At 39.6% G+C, this 12061-nt stretch overlaps 1 non-coding gene across 1 annotated transcript; it reads right to left on the minus strand.

The window, feature by feature from the left end:
* Positions 1 to 2157: 2157 nt before the first annotated feature.
* LOC148872253 (small nucleolar RNA R71) lies at positions 2158 to 2264 on the minus strand. Its single transcript, XR_016108579.1, has one exon. It is a non-coding gene; the product is annotated as a small nucleolar RNA R71 (small nucleolar RNA).
* Positions 2265 to 12061: the final 9797 nt, after the last annotated feature.

Here is a 12061-nt window from a genome sequence, read left to right on the forward strand (position 1 = left end):
ATTAGAGAAACAATATTAGGAAACATTGAGCATTCTTAATCTGATCTCATTCAGCATTGCATTCATAGTTGGGTTAATTTGCTAAATTTTTCATTTCAGCTTGGACTGCAACTGCTGTACTACTGTAGTTATGTTTCTTCTTTCTTAAGTAGATTACTTTCTTTTTCTGGTTTCAGTTTCATTTTAATAAAGGCATATTTGATTTCTATTCAATCTTGATGTTGTTCCCTTCAAAAAGAAAAAAAAAAAAATTCACATAAACATGAGTGTTGCAGATCTGAGTTGCATTCGGCACTCAGATCAGCAGATTTCAGATCTGCAGCACTCAGCCGAAAAGAGTTGCTTGTGTTTCAGACTTTTATTTTTTTTTTATTTTTTTCTTTCATTACAAAAAGAAAAAAAAACAAATGAAAAAAAAGGGGAGATCTTTTGAACAACCAGAGGAGCAATTGAGAATTCGGATCAGAACTCAGATCTGAGTTCAGATCTGAGTTCCTCTGAACTCAGACCTGAACTGATGAAATTTTGAGGGGAATTGGGTGTCATCACCACCCCAATTCACCCTAGGGCACTTCTGCTATTCCCCAAAAACAATTTGGTAGCAATAACTGAAGGTAAGGCAATTGAGAATTCAGATCCAAACTCAGACTTGAGTTCAGATCTGAATTCTGCTGTTACAGATCTGCTCAGTTCAGATCTGAATTCCTCTGAACTCAGATCTGAACCGATGCAAGTTTGAGGTGAATTGGGTGCCATCACTACCCCAATCCACCCTATGATACATCCAACCTGCCTCAAGGGTGAATGGATAGCAAGGAATGAGAGAAATTCAAATCTGAAATGCAGTTGATATGATGTGAGGACTGAACTGATACAGAGCATACTATGAATTCTAGGTGGACTGAATTCTTGGCTTTACCCACTTGTAACCAAGCTACATTAGCTAAGGAGGTTTATGTTTGGATTGAATAATTGTTATGCCTCAGATATTTAAGAAAAATTAGCACTTTCCAAGTATTTCTTTTAGCATTCAGATCTGTAGCAGGGCTGCTATAGTGCAACAGTTAGCAGACCTGATTTCAGATTTCTACAAAAGTTGTATGGACCGAATAGCTTGCAATACCAAACATTGCAGACCCAATTTTCAGGTCTTAGCAAGTGTTTGATATGCATCAGCTATACAGGTTTGAGCTTCAATTGTAGAGTTTAAAATCTTTAACCCAAGCCTAACTCAGGACTGGTTTTTTTTTTTCAGATCCTTTTAAATTATTTTTCAGATCAGATCTGATTTCAGCCCTAAAGCATCACAGAATTGATTCCAACCTTAATGGATGTATATTGTAGTGTATACCAATGAGTGTGTATGAGATATCCAGCTCAGATCTGAATTATTATTTATTAATTTCTCTAGACTAACAATACCAAAGACTTGTAGATCTGAACTCAGATCTAAATTGGGTCTGAATTCAGATGTTGCAATCGATGGATGTAGATAAAGGAACCTTGAATAAGATGATTGGTTTAAATCTGCTTTTAGTATAATCGGCTTCATTTATTCATGATAGGATGTAGGTTTTGTATTCCAATACTTCACTTTACAGTGTGATAGGATTAGTTATTTATTTTCTTTTGTGAATATTGGCATTTTTATTGCTTTGACTTTAACAGTTTATGACAAGCAGACCTGAACTAGAAGAGATCCTTTACGACCCGGAGATTGAACGGACTCTCCGTGTCCGTTTGAGAGCTGCTAAGCAAGTCAGACAAGAAGCACAAGAAATGGCTGAACAAAGAACTATGATGGATTATGCCAAGCCCACCCTCACCGGGACTGTCTCCAGCATTATCAGGCCAACTATTGCTGCCAATAACTTCAAAATTAAACCGGCCATAATCCAAATGATACAAAATACGGTTCAGTTTTGTGGTATGGCCCATGAGGATCCGAATGCCCATATTGCTAACTTCTTGGAAATCTGTGACACCTTCAAACACAATGGGGTAAGTGATGATGCCATCCGGCTGAGGTTATTCCCATTTTCTTTGAAGGATAAAGCCAAAGCTTGGTTGAACTCATTACCGGCAGGATCTATAGCCACATGGGACGAAATGGCCAGCCGTTTTCTCTCTAAATATTTTCCCCCTTCTAAAACTGCTAAAATGAGGAATGACATCACTACTTTTTTCCAGCAAGAGGGGGAATCTTTATATGAATCATGGGAACGATACAAGGAGCTGTTAAGGAGAGTTTCTCACCATGGCCTCCCCATTTGGCTGCAAGTGCAGACTTTCTATAATGGTCTTACTGACTCAAATAAGACCATATTAGATGCTGCAGCCGGAGGATCCATAAATAATAAAACTCCTGAGGTTGCCCATGCACTTATTGAGGAAATGGCAGCCAACAATTATCAATGGCATTCGGAAAGGACTCAAACTAGGAAGCAGCAAGGCTTGCATAATGTTGACACTTATACAGCACTAGCTGCACAAATAGGAGCACTCAGTAAAAAAATAGATGAAATGCAGATAGCTGCCATGCATGTGCAGCCTCTTAATTGTGAATTGTGTGGGGGAGGCCACATCAGTACAGACTGCCAAGTTGGCAATCAGTTCAGACCATCTACTGAACAAGTTGACTATGTCAGCAATTCGTCAAGACAGCAGGGTTACCAGAGTCACCATACTTTTCATCCAGGATGGAGGGGACATTCAAACCAGTCCTGGCCAAATCAGCATATTTCCAAGCCGTTCCACCAGACTTATCATCAGCCTGAACCAAAATCCAATTTGGAAGAACTGATGACAAAATTTATAACAGGTGCAGAAACTAGGTTCCAGAACCAGGAAGCCTCAATCAAAAACCTGGAAAACCAAGTGGGGCAATTGGCACAATTAATCTCTTCCAGACTGCCGGGAACTCTTTCAAGCAACACTGAAGTGAATCCACGAGAGCAGGTGCAAGCTATTACCTTAAGAAGTGGAAAAGAGTTGCCTGAGGTAGAAAAGAAGAATTGGGCTGAACCCAAGGCAGAAACAAGCCTTGGAACCAGACAACAGAAGACGGAACAACCAGAAGCACAACAAGGGATGCACCAACAACCGCAAGTTCCATTCCCTAATAGGCTGAAGCAACAAAAATTGGAGAAGGAATTTGGTAAGTTTCTTGAAATATTTAAAAGTTTACATATTAATATTCCTTTTGCTGATGCTTTAGCCCAGATGCCACACTATGCAAGGTTTTTGAAGGAATTATTGGCAAACAAAAGGAAACTGGGAGATGTGGCTACAGTTGCATTAAATGAGGAATGTTCTGCTATCCTTTTGAACAAGCTGCCTCAGAAACTCAAAGATCCAGGGAGTTTCACTATTCCTTGTACCATTGGCAGTTTAAAAATTGAAAAAGCTTTATGTGACCTGGGAGCTAGCATCAATTTAATGCCATATTCTATCTTCAAGAAATTGGGGTTGAATGAACCCCAACCCACTAGAGTGGCATTACAATTGGCTGATAGATCCATTAGACATCCTAGGGGGATCATAGAAGATGTGTTAGTTAAAGTTGACAAATTCATTTTTCTAGTTGATTTCATTGTGTTAGACATGCAAGAAGATGTGGAGGTCCCGCTTATCCTAGGGAGACCTTTCCTGGCTACCGGGAAAGCAATGATTGATGTCCAACAAGGACAACTCAGCCTTAGGATACAAGATGAGGAGATAATTTTTAAAATGTCTGATGCTATGAAACATGCACCCTCTAGTGATGATTCTTGTTTTATGATTGATGCCATTGAATTGACAATTGATGAATGCTTCCAGGTAAGTAGAATAACTGATCCTCTTGAACTCTGCCTCCAGCAGGGAGAACTTGAAGAAGCAGAAAATGAAAAAATAAACCTCATGATAGCATACCTGAACGATAAGCCTCAATTCAAGGGAAAGGGGTTTCTTAAATTAGAGAACTTAGGCAAATTGCCCGGACCATCAGGTAAGCCATCACCCCAAGAACCCCCCACCCTTGAACTGAAGCAATTACCATCCCATTTAGAGTATGCTTTCCTTGAGGAACCATCAGATCTCCCCGTGATAATTTCCGCAGCGCCGAATCCCTTACAAAGAGAAAAATTATTAAGAGTGTTGCGGGAACACAAAAATGCTATAGCTTGGAAGGTAGAAGATATCAAAGGCATTAATCCATCAATCTGCACTCACAGAATTTTGATGGAAGAGGACAGCAAGCCTTCCGTTCAGCCCCAAAGGCGCCTGAACCCCAACATGAAAGAAGTGGTAATGGCTGAAATAATTAAGTTGTTAGATGCTGGGATCATTTATCCTATTTCTGATAGTTCTTGGGTAAGCCCTGTGCAAGTTGTGCCCAAAAAAAAAGGGGGTACGACTGTTGTTCCAAATGAGAAAAATGAACTCATCCCTACTAGAACCGTTACCGGATGGCGTGTGTGTATTGACTATAGAAAATTAAATGAAGCCACCCGGAAGGACCATTTTCCTCTCCCATTTATGGATCAAATGTTGGAGAGGCTAGCCGGGCATGAGTATTATTGTTTCTTGGATGGATATTCAGGGTATAACCAGATACCAATTGCACCAGAAGATCAAGAAAAGACCACTTTTACTTGCCCATATGGAACCTTTGCATACCGAAGGATGCCCTTTGGGTTATGCAATGCCCCAGCAACCTTTCAGCGATGTATGATGTCTATATTTTCTGATATGGTTGAAAAATTTATTGAGATCTTCATGGATGATTTTTCAGTTTTTGGCTCTTCGTTTGATGCATGTTTGAATAATCTGGAACAGGTGCTTACTAGATGTAAAGAAACACATCTTGTGTTAAATTGGGAGAAATGTCATTTTATGGTGCAAGAAGGCATAGTGCTTGGACACAAGATCTCTCAAAGAGGTATAGAAGTCGACAAGGCCAAGGTGGAGGCAATTGAAAAATTGCCAACCCCAACATCTGTTCGTTCTTTGAGAAGTTTCTTAGGACATGTCGGATTCTATAGAAGGTTTATTAAAGATTTCTCAAAAATTTTCAAGCCATTATCTACCTTGCTTCAGAAAGAAGTGTCTTTTGAATTTTCAACTGAATGTCTTCATGCTTTCAACATCTTGAAAGACAAATTGATCCATGCACCTATCATGGTAGCACCAGATTGGACCCTCCCATTTGAATTGATGTGTGATGCGAGTGATTTTGCTATAGGAGCTGTTTTAGGACAAAGAATGAACAAACATTTTCAGCCAATTTACTATGCTAGCAGAACCTTGACTGGACCCCAACTCAATTACACCACCACAGAAAAGGAGCTGTTAGCAGTAATATTTGCACTTGATAAGTTTCGTTCATATCTGATATTATCCAAGGTTGTTGTCCACACAGATCACTCGGCATTAAGGCACTTGCTTACCAAGCAAAACTCAAAACCAAGACTGATCAGGTGGATCCTTTTATTGCAAGAGTTTGACATTGAGATTAGAGACCTGAAGGGTGCTGCAAACCTGGCTGCTGACCATCTCTCCTGGTTGGACACGGTAAGCTCAAAAGAGGAGATAACCAACAACATTCGAGAAGAATTTCCGGATGAGCAGTTGTACTCAATACAGAAATACTCATATCCTTGGTATGCTGATTTTGCTAATTATCTAGCTGCACAAGTCCTTCCTCCTAACCTTTCATATCAACAGAAAAAGAAATTCTTTTCTGATGTAAAATACTATCTGTGGGAGGAACCCTTTTTGTATAAATTGTGTGCAGATCAGATCATAAGGAGATGTGTCCCCGAGGAGGAGATGGAGTCGGTACTCCAATTTTGCCATGATAAAGAAGCAGGAGGTCATTTTGGAGCTAGTCGCACTGCAGCCAAGGTTTTGCAATCAGGTTTTTATTGGCCCACACTTTTCAAAGATGCCCATCGGTATGTGTCCACATGTGACAAATGCCAAAGATCGGGAAACATTTCCCGATGGAATGAAATGCCCCTTTCCAATATTTTAATCTGTGAAATCTTTGATGTTTGGGGTATAGATTTCATGGGACCTTTCCCGAATTCTTTTGGGAATAAGTACATCCTTGTTGCAGTTGACTATGTATCCAAATGGGTAGAAGCCATGGCTTTACCCACAAATGACTCAAGAAGGGTGGTACACTTCCTAAAGAAGCTATTCTCCCGATTTGGCACTCCGCGAGCTATAATTAGTGATAGGGGAACTCACTTCTGCAATAGCCAATTTGAGAGGTTAATGCAGAAATATGGAATTACACATAAATTAGCTACCCCTTATCACCCTCAAACCAGTGGCCAAGTGGAGTTGGCTAACAGGGAACTCAAAAGAATTCTGGAAAAGACCGTAGCATCCGCCAGAAAAGATTGGTCCATCAAATTAGATGATGCATTATGGGCATACAGAACTGCATTTAAGACACCCATTGGCATGTCCCCCTACAGATTGGTCTTTGGTAAAGCATGCCATTTACCAGTTGAATTGGAACACAAGGCCTATTGGGCTCTTAAATTCTTAAATTTTGACATTCAGGCCACAGGGGCTAAAAGGCGGTTGCAATTGAATGAATTGGATGAATTCAGACTTACCACCTATGAGAATGCCAAAGTTTATAAAGAAAGAATAAAAAACTGGCATGATAAGAACTTGCTGAGACGGGACTTTTATGTAGGCCAACAGGTATTGTTATATAATTCCCGTCTCTGCTTGTTTCCAGGTAAGTTGAGATCCAGGTGGTCTAGACCCTTTACCATTTCACAGGTTTTTCCCCATGGGGCTATAGAACTCACCCACCCGGTTCAGGGCACGTTTAAAGTAAATGATCAGCGCCTGAAACCATATTTAATGGGCAGTACTGTACCCCCTCCATCCACTGTTTATCTAGATAACCAATAATCTCTTATGCTTGCTCATGAACAAGTTAAGGAATCTTTTTGTCATTTATCTTTTTAGAATATTAGTTAGTAAAATAAAGATCTTTTTCTCAAAATTCCAATTCTTTAAGGACTCAGTTCATCATTTTCTTTTCTTCAGTTTTCTCTAGCAAGTGTGACTCCCTAACACTACGAACATTGAGGACAATGTTCATCTCAAGTGTGGGGGAGTGAGCCCGAGGCTAGGGTATGGGGGTTGAAACCATGCACCTCATGCACCCCAACACACATATGCAGGCAATGACATCATAAAAAAAAAAAAAAAAAAAAAAGACTGGAACCCCTCAAGTTCATTACTATTTATTTGATGATTTTTTTTAAGAAGGAATTCAATGAGTTGAGGGAGACTGATGTACTTGTTAAGTTTTTATTCTTGTCAATGACCCAATTTGATATATGCAGGAGAAAAGGGGAGCTGAATATGCCTTTTAGCATGACTAGCCCTAACTTCCTTCATGTGTATGGAAGCCCTTGATTTCATTGTTAATGGTCAAGAAAACTAGTGCACATCTGAAATGTTGATTCTTGAGGTTCAATAATTGCAAAGAAGGACAAAAGCCCAAATTGACTCCGCTATTCTGAGCTGAATAGTAAAACTAGCAGCTTAGAACATGAGTCCTATTTACCTACCTCAAGCAAGTGACCAGTGTGAGATGGAGCATAAGATGCACTCACACCAAAAAAAAAAAAAAAAAAAAAAAAAAAAAAAAAGAGAAAAGTGTGAGATGAAGCATAAAATGCACTCACACCGAAAAGAAAAAAAGGGTGAGATGGAGCATAAAATGCACTCACCCTTAGAAATAAGTAATTGTGGTGACAACCGAGGTTCAAAGGGGCACTCTAAAGTTGAACTCTCATTAAGATTTAGTTACAGATGTGAAACTTAGTGAAATTTGATTATTAACCTTGACAATTAAGGAGCTGATTTATATATGAATTAGGAGTGAAGGCTAGACTATGATGAAATTCATATTCTTCTTTCCTTGGATCTGATACATATCTTAAATGGTAATTTACAAGAATAAAAGTTGAGCCCTTACAAAAGTTCCCCGACTACTTAATGCATTTCTATCTTAAAAAGTTCACCAGGTAAATGGTGAGAACAGAAGGGGGGAATGTTAAGTTTATGACTGATGTCTTTGCTTGAGGACAAGCAAAAGCTTAAGTGTGGGGGTATTTGATGAACCTACAATTTATCTATATTTTATGAGGTTTTTGCATGAAATTTTATGATGGTTTAATTAAATTTTGCCCTATTTTAGCTTGAGTGCAAGAAAGATTTCAGGGGGAGCCAAATCAATAAAAAGAAAGCAAAAGCAAGAAAAGAAAACCCAAAATTTACCAATTTCAGTCCGGCCCAGCCATGAGAGCAAGAGAATTTCATTCGGCCCAAGAAGAGCAAGTGAAACTCTTTGAAAAATCCAAGGGAAGAAGCCTAGCAAGAAGGAAATTTCGGCCCAGCCCGTTTTTAGCCCAAATAACAGCATAGAGTATAGCCCACATGAGCTCAAAACCAAGCTAAGTTGTAGCCCAAATAGCAGCCCAAAGGGAGCTAGGGGCGGCAACTTCTAGGAGTTTCTTGAAGAGAAGGAGGGAGCACTCTAGAAGGTTCATGAGGGGTGTAATACACCCCATTCTAGAGGCTTCAAGAAGGGGCAAGAGCCCCCTTGAAAAACTATATAAGGAGGCCTCTAGGAGGGGAGAAAGTTGTTCAATTGCTTGAGAGGAAGGCTCTCCCACTCTTAGAGGTTCGGCCACCTTGAGAGAAGAGAAGAGAAGAAGGCTAGGCGCAAGGAAGAAGAAGAAGAAGGGCTGAAGGAAGTTCAAGACAAGCAAGCTAGAAGAAGAAGGTGAGTTCGAATTGAGGGTTTGTGATTCGAAGATCTTTTGTAATAAATCATTTGTAGTTTCATTCTCTTTTGATTTGAATTCAGTTTCTTAGTTATATGTTCTTTCTTCTTTCTCCTTGTTTCCATTCTTCCTTGATGTATTTCAGCTTGTAAAATTTCAGTTCAGCAATTTAATTCTTTTTGATTCATTCAAATGGTCATGCATTGTACTTGAAGTTTCCTGAATAAGGGTGTGATTATAGATTAATTCAGCCAACTAACCTTCAAAACTCAGATCTGAATTCTCAGATCTGAGATTGCAAGATCTGAATTGCTTGAAAGAGAATTCAGATCTGCAATTTTCAGATTGGGCGAATTAATCTACAGTTTGGAATTCCTAGAGTGCTTGAGAGAGACTCTAGGAATTCAGATCTACTATTCAAGAACTGAATTGAGTGCAAGGTTAGAGATAACTTGCACAATTCAGTTGGTGATCAATTCAGATTTGAATTGATGCCTTAGAAGTGTTTGAAGAAATGCATGCATGGGGATTAGATTCTTGCTAGAGATAGAAGAACCGTCACTCATGCATAGGATGAACATGCGCTTGAGAGAGGCTGTTCATGACCTTGGGGTTTCACCAAACCAAGGCTCAATCATGATTTATTCGAATGATCCAAATTGATAGATTGCTGAATTCTGAGATTGACATTTACTGCTTACTCTTCTAACCTGAATTGAAGGCAATTGGACCAATGATTTAGATAGATTTTAATTTAGGATTTCTTAGCTTTCATTAGAGTTTTGATTTATTTGTTGATCAGATAAGAAGTGCTCAATTTAGTATTGGTAATTGTTTCCTAAATCCTCGTGGGAACGATACTTCACTCACTACTTTATTACTTGAACGGCTAGTGCACTTGCTAGTGTCACAATGAGCCACACATCAGGATGCACTCTCTCTGATAGAAACGAAACTGCTGGCAGTTGATTTCAATCGTTGGAATTTTGTTTTGCAAAATCTTTATATATGATATATATCTAAGTATGGTTTCAAAATATTTGCAAATGGTTTTAGTTCCCGGGATCCATGTAAGTAGAGTGTAGCACTGTTCCTTGCAGCCAAGGGAGAGGTCCTCTCTTGTCGGGCAGTGCTTGATCATTATGGGCTTAGAGGTTAAGTGTAAGGCCATTTGGGATGATACCTAATGGGCTAATCTTGCACCTGCCCACAGTCCCTGGGTTTTTATAAGATGGCTTCGCCCAGGGACCACTTAGTGTAAGTGTTGGGCCCATAGGGTCCATGTGATGGGCTCAGGTCAGGGGGTTCACTGGGCTCACCAGTGAATTCGGCTAGGCCTTGTAACAGAAGCTGGGCCGAACCCATGTGGCTGGTGTGTAGATCAATGCTCGGGTTCCACGCCATACAAGAAGCCCAACTGGGCAGCAGTTTGGAAGACATTTGAGCACATAACCTTATTGAGCCAAAAGCCTATTTCGAACTGGGCTGATTTGATCAGTCATTATTAAGGGGCGAATCTGAGATTAGGATTAAGAAGAGTTCTAATCCAAATACAGATTTTGATAAGGGCAACTCCTGATATGATCAGGAGATTTTTCTTAATCATTAAGCAACTGGAGGAAATCCTATTCGAATTACAGGAATTCAAACCCTAAGGTTTTATAGAAAAAACACACCCTGCAAGTTGTGAGATAGGATCTCAGAAACCCTAGAGAAGAAAAGCAGTTCGCCACCTTCTTCTCTAGCTTCCTCCTGTTGCAGCTGCCACCATCTACTGTAGTTCGTTTTCTCTGTCAGAGAAAGATCAAGAAAGAGTTCTTGATATCCCTCTTTACTGAAAGGCTGATTCAGTTTGGTGCTCATTCTCTTCCAAGGGATTCTTGTGAAGGATTCAGTGTGCTGGACGCACTCTGCTGGTTCTGTTCCACAGTTGCTGTGTCATCTTCAGCAGGAGCAGATCTTGGTGTCTTCTTTAGGCGTGAACACCAACTTTGGGAGATATTATTTCTGTAGATCAGGTATAATCACTCCTTTCTCTTTTGGTTCAGATCTGGTTCGGTTTTGGTTCAAGTAGGATCCTTGAATCTTGATTCTAAAACAGGGAATGCGATTCCCAGTTGGAAGGTAGGTAGAAAATTTTTGAAATTCGCCCACCCATTCCGCAACCTTTTTGGCATCCATACGATGGATTCTACCATCCCTTTCAGTGGTATTAGAGCCACAGGTTTTAATCTTGAACCAAGAATTCAGATCTGAACCTACGTAATTCGGTAGAAGCTCTTCTAGCCGGGTATTGCGCAGTTTGCTGTTTATTTCAAGAAACTGTTTCTTGTTGAGGGTGATTGATCTGAAATTAATTTTGTTTAAATCTGAAATTTATTTAGAATGGTTCTTGATTTATTTCTTGATTTAATGGACTGTTCGTACCTGAAGATTGAAGTGCAGATTTGGCGCGGATTGTCTGCGCATTCTCTTTTTGTAATTTCTATTCAATTCGGTTTGTAAAATATTTTTTTTTTATTTTTCTAGACTGAATGTATAGGATTCAATCAAGTATATAATTAATTAATAGAAATAGGATTTCTATTTTATTTTATGTTCTTGATTGAAGAAGATGGCGGCACTGGAGATTTGCATATGGAGGGATCGCATTCTGCGTTTTGCAGTTTATGAAACTGCAACCCTAGTGACTAACCTCTGCTTTGCAGGTGGTGCAAACAGTCCATGTCTGGTTTATGATTGTCTAAAAATCAGAAATATTAATTTCAGATCTTCCTTGAATTAATTCTTGAATTGAAAATCAGCTTCGGACCATCTCAAACCAGATTGGACCAAATTTGTTTGGACCGAATCTAGGGTTTGAAAGGGGACTATTTTTAGTCCAGATTTCTCACACTTTCAGGCCCAAATCTGATGTTCAATTGCAGGGATTAATTCGGCCCAACTTGTAAATCCCAGTTTTAAAGAGTTAAAACTGCAAAAGCCCACTTTTGTGAGAAAATCTATATGGGCCGAACTGCTAACTGCTATTCAGTCCATATACCTAGATGATATTAATTGTTAATATTGTGTTTTTGTTGTGATGATTAATGGGCTTTACAGCTAGTGATTGATTGGATCAATTCTTCCATATCATGTGATGTGTGGATGTTTGATGTGCTGCGACCATGGGCCATAAGAACTTGGCCCATGATGATTCAATAGTGGCTCTTGCGTACACCATGGCTGAATGCGCATCATTGCCATGGTGTCCC

The sequence above is a fragment of the Nelumbo lutea genome, chromosome 2 (assembly GCF_056320005.1).
Source record: "Nelumbo lutea isolate HS-2025 chromosome 2, American lotus-T2T, whole genome shotgun sequence".
Lineage (NCBI taxonomy): Eukaryota > Viridiplantae > Streptophyta > Magnoliopsida > Proteales > Nelumbonaceae > Nelumbo > Nelumbo lutea.